At 45.3% G+C, this 9336-nt stretch overlaps 1 long non-coding RNA gene across 1 annotated transcript; it reads left to right on the top strand.

The window, feature by feature from the left end:
• The first annotated feature begins 6165 nt into the window (after nt 1–6165).
• On the top strand, nt 6166–8713 carry LOC126981600 (uncharacterized). The gene is made up of 3 exons (XR_007733998.1): nt 6166–6514; nt 7872–7987; nt 8652–8713. It is a non-coding gene; the product is annotated as an uncharacterized LOC126981600 (long non-coding RNA).
• Nucleotides 8714–9336: the final 623 nt, after the last annotated feature.

Raw genomic sequence — 9336 nt, 5'->3', positions numbered from 1 at the left:
CTCTCTCTCTCTCTCTCTCTCTCTCTCTCTCTCTCTCTCTCTCTCTCTCTCTCTCTCTCTCTCTCTGTTGCTGAGGGAGAAAGCACTCTTCCCGGGACATGACGTTTATGGCTTCCTACAGGAGGCTGGCGTCCTCAACCTCCTGTAGGTTTTATTGACCTTTGAGTCTTTTTTTTACCTTGTTTTTAATTAATTACTGTTTGTCATAGTATTAAAGTATAGTTTATTTAATCTCATATTCGGCGCCACATGAGCAAACCCATGACCAAACCCCCCAGTACTCATCATCACCTCACACCATATTGCTGAGGGACAGAGCTGACTGGCTCTCCCTAAAGAGTGATCTGCAGCAGACAGACTGGCACATCCTTCTGTCTGGGCGAGCAGAGCCCATGGTGAGAGCCTTTACTGAGCGGCTCAAAGCTCTCCAACGAGAGCACGTCCCACACCGCCAGTACACCTCCAGGTCCACCGACCAGCCCTGGTTTGGCTACCGCTGCCGCTTTGCTTGTAATGTGTATATTATAATGTACATGTGAATGTATGACTGTACGTGTGGCGACACCCGGTCGGTGTCGCACCACAGGATGTTTAACAACACGTTGTGCTTTTGGCCGTGGGAAGCTGTGATGAACTGACACTAAGATCAGGAAATGATGACTTTCATCATCCGTCATCAACCGGAACCCACACCCTTCCGGACAAACTAGCAAATAAAACAGGCGAACAACGCGAAGACGAGGAGAGAAGACGGGTGACGGGCAGGCGAGCGGGGCTCCGCCGCCCTGCACGATGTGGTGTGGCTGTCTCTCATTTCGTGCGACTCGCTCACGAAAACTGTAAACTTTTGTATAATACTGTTAATATACTTAAAGTATATTCGTATGATTTAATCTCCATGTGAGAGAGAGAACTAAAATGAACTAAAGTGAACTTATAACGGCTACCGCTCGGCCACACATCACTTAACTAAAAGGCTATTGTGTTATCTCACTTACTACAATCAACTTGTGAAGCAGGCCACGGTAACACCGGCCCTGTGACGAGTGAATAACAGTTCGCGCCTTAAACGTAATACTTAACACTAACACCAACTACTTTAAAAAGTAAAAAAACCCATATAAAAAGGAAAAAAACACTTAAAAAAAGGGTAACAAAAAATGGTGTGCAGCGTGGTTACGACCTACTCCGAATTGTTATATCTCTCTCTCAACTGTAACTTCAGTGACGTGTGTGAGGGCAGAGACAGAGAAGTGTGTACCTAGCGTTCTGCTGACGCAGCGCGCGGCCTTCCTGCTCCGTGAGCGTCAAGTCAGCACCCAGCCTCACCCGAGGGCAACGCCCCGCCCCGCACAACCCACACAGCCCGCGCGCCCCGCCCCGCACAACCCACACAGCCCGCGCGCCCCGCCCCGCACAACCCACACAGCCCGCGCGCCCCGCCCCGCACAACCCACACAGCCCGCGCGCCCCGCCTCGCACAACCCACACAGCCCGCGCGCCCCGCCTCGCCTCGCACAACCCACACAGCCCGCGCGCCCCGCCCCGCACAACCCACACAGCCCGCGCGCCCCGCCCCGCACAACCCACACAGCCCGCGCGCCCCGCCTCGCACAACCCACACAGCCCGCGCCCCCCGCACAACCCACCCCGCCCGCGCGCCCCGCCCCGCACAACCCACACAGCCCGCGCGCCCCGCCCCGCACAATCCACACAGCCCGCGCGCCCCGCCCCGCACAACCCACACAGCCCGCGCGCCCCGCCCCGCACAACCCACACAGCCCGCGCGCCCCGCCCCGCACAACCCACACAGCCCGCGCCCCGCCTCGCACAACCCACACAGCCCGCGCCCCGCCTCGCACAACCCACACAGCCCGCGCCCCGCCCCGCACAACCCACACAGCCCGCGCGCCCCGCCCCGCACAACCCACACAGCCCGCGCCCCGCCTCGCACAATCAAGTTTCCTTGGAGGTGTCTCGGCACTTGTTTCTTCCTACGACAGTACTAGTCGTAGGTGCGCACTTTTTTTCGTCAAGCAACTCGGACCTTTGAGGGTGACTGGTGGGCGTATATTGTCTGCCCGCCGCCAAACCCTCCCCGCTACCGGACGGGGGACAGCAGACCCTGCCACCCCTGCAGCCCTGCCCCAGCCACCGGCGAGGCGAAGGACGCGAACGTGCTGAGTAGTGGGGTATCGAGTTGCTGTCTTCGAGTTTTTTAACACGTTTTTGCTGACACTACATTGATACAGATTCAGTAATTGCACCACTTGTAACATTATTTCAGGTGAATTACTATTATTATGTTCACGTGTTTAGGCGTGTGGGGCCGTATCTAATCTATTAGATTTTTCAGCTGTTGATTTTTCTGGCGTGTGGATGTTTAATATTTTTCTTGAGTAACATTGTTACGCATTTTATGCATAATCATTCATTTTATTTTCTCCTTTCTTTTGTGTGTTTTATTGCACAGTGGAGAAGTTTAATATTTTTCTTGAGTAACATTGTTACGCATTTTATGTATAATCATTCATTTTCTTTTCTCCTTTCTTTTGTGTGTTTTATTGCACAGTGGAGAAGTTTTGTCTTGCTAAGCCTCACTCATTATTCTTTTTCCTCTTTTATTATGCATTTTAAAAGCATCGGGGAGGAGTGAGCACATACTTAGCGGTGAATGATTATTACTTTAATTATTTTTGCAGCGATAATTTTTTTTCTTTTACCATTTTACTCCTCATTTTACTAGTAACTCTTTTTAATGGCAGGGATACCTGACCCGCAGTTACAAGCTCTCACCGAGGACTATGAGGGGTGGGTGGAGAGAAATGACAGTGCCGTCAAGGATAACGGTAACTGTTGTCATATAAGGAGTGTAGCAGTCTTCAAAGGGTGCTTGCTCCTTCTACGCTGCATGAGCAACCAAGAGGTATTTACTTACCTTACTAATCCCACAATGGCTTCTGCCCCTAATCACCCGCTAACAGCAACAGCAGTTAGACCTTTCACAGATAATAAGGGAGACAGATTATTCGGCCAGGAACTTCTTGTTTCAAAGTGAGATTGTCATGAACATTTCATGCGTGTCAGATCCGGGATACAATATCTCAGCCGCTCGAAGGTCAATCCCGGGAACGGGAACGACGGCCCTCATAAACAAGAGCGCGTTCACAGGACGGAAGGATTATGATGCGTTTCGGTCACTTTTTATTGAAACATTTGGGGAAGATGGGCAACACAGCCTCGTAAAGGGTGTAAATTTTGCTATGGACACTGTGCAAACGAGTGGCCTTTTTAACAGGCCAGTTGATGCCTATAGGCTATCTACTGATTAGAACTCGTGTTTTAAACAAGGAAACTGGACAGATGGAGAAACCATTTCTGTAGCTAGTGCTGGATTATTACTAGAGTTCCTTGTGTACATGATTGTCCTTAACGTTCCTCCTCGAAGGAGTGCAGTATCCCTTGACTACAGCCCCACTGGCAACCTACACGGTTTTATCAGCCAACTTTTATGGCACTTAAAGTAATTTTCGGTCCTTTTTGAAGCTTCTTTTGCCGTCGACACGTTCGTCGGGGAGGGGGGCCTTCGCGACCCTCTGACCTAAACCTTTTTGGGTGTCACCAGCGGTAATAAAAAAAAAATAAAAAAATTCCTTGGTGTGTTCCCGTAGTTTAGGCAGAAATAGTCAGATAAATAGGTGGACGGAAATTTGAGCTTTACGATCTATTTTCTTTAATACACAGAATGTGCATAGTGATCGTCTCCAAAGACTAGCGCCGGCTTGAGGCTCAGCCTGACGCTGCTTTATGTATCTTTCCACCACACGACTATAACCTGCATCCTCGCATTTACTAATTTATGTTTGGTTCCTGAGCTTTTGCCTGCATCTTTTTCATGCGAGAGGGGAGTGCTTAAGTAATACTTTTCACTCTAACCCACTATTTTCTTTTATTGCTGAGTTGATGCAAGGCAGTCAGTCTTCTTAGTTTTTTTTTTTGGAGCCGTAATAACCGAGTGTAGAATAACATAGGGATAGGTACTTTTTAACATTGAACCTCATGTGCTTCTGCTTAAAACAGACAGTTTTCTCTGCAATGACAGACTTAACTAAACTTGAGCAGATGCTGTCCCTAACTTTAACTATAACCAGCATGTGAATACCTGTAAGCTTTGGAAGTAAGCAGACAAGGCTTACTGAGACTGAGAAGCATCGGCTGTCAACACCACTGACTCCTGATACTCCGTTTTTCAGGTCTACAGTACTATAAAAGAAAATCCTGTCACTAAGTTGTGAAATCACTGTTGTAACAAATCTCACTGAAATATATAATTCCAGCATAATTGATTAAAGTAATTCCAGCGTTAATAAACATCAAATGAAAAAGACAATTTTTCACCTATCCCCCGATCGTAACGAACGTGGATGACTGACATCTGTGACGTCAAAAATAATTCCCGTAACGGGTAACAGTGGTATGTCAAGCAGTGTGTAGCAGATCTTCTTCAAGGATTGTTCCTTTTCTTTTTACTATTCCAAATAGCTCCATTACCATGTATCCTAATGACAGTTTAGTCACTTCAATTTTTCTAGGATGTATCATGTAAATAATTTTTCGAGCTATTATTATTATTGATTATTTTGTTTTCTCGGAATAGAACTCAGCTTCCACGTCCACGGCTCTACCCCTGTTTACCTCAACCTGTATGTGCATTACCCATTTCTTGTTACTTTCATGATTATTATCATTGGCATTTCCCGATGTTGTATCGTTAGGCGGGTTCTGACTTGTGTGATAATCTTTGAAGCAACTGTAACGAGACCACGCTTAGCTAGTACACTTTCGGCGACTGTAACATGGGTAGGTACAAAAGTTTGTAAAGGTGGGGTGAGCCGCGAGGTCGCGACTTTTAGGGAACCGAGCGATGCAATGTGTATATTATAATGTACATGTGAATGTATGACTGTACGTGTGACGACACCCGGTCGGTGTCGCACAACAGGATGTTTAACAACACGTCGTGCTTTTGGCCGTGGGAAGCTGTGATGAACTGACACTAGGATCAGCAAATGATGACTTTCATCAGCCGTTATCAACCGGAACCCACACCCTTCCGGACAAACAACAAGCAAATAAAACGGGCGAACAACGCGAAGACGAGGAGAGAAGACGGGGTGACGGGCAGGCGAGCGGCCCGCCCAACGCCCTGTGGTGTGGCTGTCTCTGATTTGGTGCGACTAGCTCACGTAAACTGTAAACTTTTGTATAATACTGTTAATATACTTAAAGTACATTCATATATTTTTGTGTCCATGTGAGAGAGAGAGAACTAAAGTGATCTAAAGTGAACTTATAACGGCTACCGCTCAGCCAACTAAAAGGCTATTGTGTTATCTCACCTACAACAATCAACTTGTGAAAGCAGGCAACGGAACACCGGACCTGACGTGAGATAGCAGTTCGCGCCTTAAACTTAAAAATAACACATAACATTCGCTACCTTAAAAATAACGCTTGAAAGTCGTTAACATGCTGCAGAGAGGAAGAAGTCTGCGTGGCTCCGCTACAAGAGGAGCCCAACCCCCCCGCAACAAAGCCCTGCATCGAGCGGCATGCAAACACATGGTGGACACTAGTTAATGGGCGAAATGGAGGTGGGAAAACGACATCCGCACCAAGCTGTACGGGCCTGGGGTGGGCAGCAAGACCTTTAGGAGCCTTGTTTTAAGGAGAGGCAAGGCAGCAGCCACCAGGAAACCATCCCAACCCCTCACCAAGCAAGACGGCACCACAGCCACCAGCAGCAGGGAGAAGGCAGATCCCCTGGCCGACTTTTTTTCTGACAAGATGTCCGTCGCTGACCCCACCAGACCTCCCACCACAGCTGGCACAGGAATGTGACCAGGGCCCGTATCCTCGAGAGCTATTAACTTTTACTCTTAAAGTTACTATCAAAGTTAATAGTTTCAAATTATTAAGAGTAAAAGCTATCCTCGTCAACTTTGAGTGTAGGTATTAGCAAATCCTGGCTACTCTTATCTTCTTCTTCTTCTTCTTTATGGCGGGCTCGTTGCTAAGGACGCCTCCGTGCAAAACGTAAACATCCGACATGAATTAATTATATATTTCAAAAGAAAAATAAAGAAAAGATGTATAAATGTACAACAGAAACATAATAAATGGCAAACACAAGAAAATACTGAGTTTTGTGGCAGATAGAAGCAGCCTCAAAGGCTGTTTTTACTCCGTCACTCGTCAATGCCCGTATCTCCCCGCCTGCGTCACGACTTGCTCTGCTGAAATTACCGCACCATAACCACGTCATCTGCCACAATGATCTACGGGCCGGAGAACCAGCACAGAAAAGGAGTAAGTTTAATTGGTCGCCAGATGAAACGGTCTTCTTACATCAAATTCAAGAAAAAATACGTATAATCAGAGGGTGTTATGGGAAGAGTATCACCCCTGAGGATAAGAAGAGAGCGTGGACTGAAGTGGCAGAAGCTGTAACAAGGTTGGTAATCACATATTCATGGTTCAATCAGCTTACAAACTAACCTAACCTAATCAATTGGGTATTTTTTGCATAATAACACAACCACTGACCTTCCAAACAGAACATACCTTTTCATTCTGTATCTGAATAGTCTCATTATGACCATTTCTGCCACAACCCCCTCTCCCTCAACAACCTAACATAACTAAACCTAACCATGCCAAACCTGCCCTGTCCTACCGAACACATCCTAACTTAACATGCCAAGTTTGTTGGGGGGGAAGAGGGGGTTGGTATAGATAGTTAAGGCATATTTGCCCTGTTTTCATTCTTTCTTTATTTTTATTTGTTTATTATTTTTTTATTGGGGGGGGGGGGGGTGCTAGGCATGCCAGACTATGGACACTTTTACAAGTACTTTATGTCAAGACTATATGGGAATAGGTAGATTTCGTGAGAACGGTAAAGTTAGATTAAAATAGTATATTTATAGCATTGGCCAAACAGATTATGGTGATATAATGTTAGATTGGAATGTACTCAAGATAATGAAATTAAGGTTAACGCTTATTTTTTTTTGTTACATATTCACATATCCATGATTCAAGTAACTTGCAAACTAACCTAACCTCGTCAAATGGGTATTTTTGTATACAAACACAACCACAGAGTTTCCAAACAGGACATACTTTTTCCTACTGCTCCATGTGAATAGCATCATCATGACCATATCTGCTGCAACCCCCACTCCCTCTACAATCTAACATAACTAAACCAACTCCTGCTAAACATGTCCTACCAAACACGTCCTAACCTAACATGGTAGGTCCCCAAGTTTGTTAGGGTAGAAAGGGGGTTAGTATAAGAGAGTCAAGTCATATTTACCTGTTATTTTATTTATTCCTTATTTAGATTTTTTTTGTTGGGCATGCCAGGCTCTCAACACTTTTACAAATATTTTATGTTAAGACTATATCGGAATAGGTAGATTTGATGAGAATGGTAAAGTAAGATTAAAATATTATTTTGATAGCATTAGTCAAACAGTTTCTGGTGATATAATGTTAGGTTAGAAGTACTCAAAAGAATGGAATTAAGATTAATGCTTTGATTTTTTTTGTATAGCTGTATTGTGTAATATCCTCCTACTTAGAGAAAAGCATTTTAGAAAAGTAGGTAATGAAAAGTAGTATTTATGGCCATGTTCATAACAACTAAAAAGTTAATGTCTTATGATGCATGTAAATAAAATATTGGTACTGATTTAGCTTTCCATCACAGCATGTATTAAATGTTATTGGAGAAGGTATGGGAAATAAAAAGCATGCCATAGTGAAACGATTAAGAAACTTGCTTCACATTTATACCCTGACAGTGCCTTCCCTGGGAGTGGACCCCGTACGCAGGATGACTGTGAGAGGCGTTGGTACAACGTACAACAAAAATCAAAGCCTTGCATTGCCAAGTGCAAGAATGAGCAGCGGCAGACTGGTAATTTTTTTTAGTTGTTATGTCTTTAAATGTAAAACTTATATTAGTTAGTTTTTTTATGTGCTCACAGAATGCAGCTATACTGGCCACAATGCCTTTATTTCAGCTTAAAGTTAATAAGTTCATAGCAGTGAACTGCATATTTGATATAGAATTTTTTTTAATGTTCATCTGTCAATGACTATCAATCTATCGAAATACCTTGGTTGTCTTCCCCCAGTGAAGGGTTTTAGCCAAGACAGGCACACACTTACTCACACACTCACACTCATGTACACCACTCTCTCAGCTGCACAGCCCCTGAGGGAGTAAAAAAGGCCCTCACTGTATGGGGGATTAGCTGCACAGTTCAGGCAGGGAACTTCCACACCAAGGCCTCACAGCATACACTGGTTTATCCCTGCCCACAGATACGCAGGCGCCTGCCTATATAACTATGACATTAACTGTGGTAGATAAACTGGTGTATGACATAATAGGCTGCTCGTCTCATGTATTTGAAGGGGTACCAGAGCCATTCAGCATTGACATGATGTGCTAGGGATAGAACAGCAGCAACAGTCAAGCAGCAGTGAAATATTGACTGGCCTGTATGTTTTTGGCAAAAACTTTTATATTCTTATTAAAACAATTTATTAATTACCCTTAAATTCATACTTTGTAGATACACACTTTATCAGTATTGCTAGAGACCATCCCAGCACATTGTTCATTACTTGTGGAAGATACCATTAGCTGTCATCTGCTGGCCCTATGACACCAGCCACTGCTTCATCATCTGCTGGCCCTATGACACCAGCCACTGCTTCATCATCTGCTGGCCCTATGACACCAGCCACTGTTTCATCATCTGCTGGCCCTATGACACCAGCCACTGCTTCATCATCTGCTGGCCCAATGACACCTGCCACTGCAAGGGATGACAATGAAGCTGCTCCACCAGTCACCACCTACTTCATCGGAGTTAAGAGATGCCTTTCATAGGGCAGCAGTATAATTTTTTGATGCTGGGGCTGAATATTACTGCCTCAAGGCTATGATTTTGTCACTTTTTTTTTTATTACTGAGGAGGTTAGGGTGGAAGGGGTGAAAAATAATTTGTGCTGTTTTTCGACAGAAATGATTAGCAAATTCATTCAAAGCACAAAATTTACCGGAAAAAAAATTGTGTGCCATTGTGAGTGGGTTCACTTGAGATTGGGCTCCAATACGCCTCCGTGGTCTAGTGGTCAGCATGCCTGGCTTCTACGGGCCCAGGTTCGAATCCCGGCCTGGGCAGTCGGCGTGCAGCTCACCCAGCTGATCATCCTCCTCTCGGGCTGGTCGATAAATGACTACCTGGGAAACTG

This window comes from Eriocheir sinensis, chromosome 48, assembly GCF_024679095.1.
Source record: "Eriocheir sinensis breed Jianghai 21 chromosome 48, ASM2467909v1, whole genome shotgun sequence".
Taxonomy (NCBI): domain Eukaryota; kingdom Metazoa; phylum Arthropoda; class Malacostraca; order Decapoda; family Varunidae; genus Eriocheir; species Eriocheir sinensis.
The sequence above is the reverse complement of the archived record's forward strand: the minus strand, read 5'-3'. Positions and strand labels throughout refer to the sequence as shown.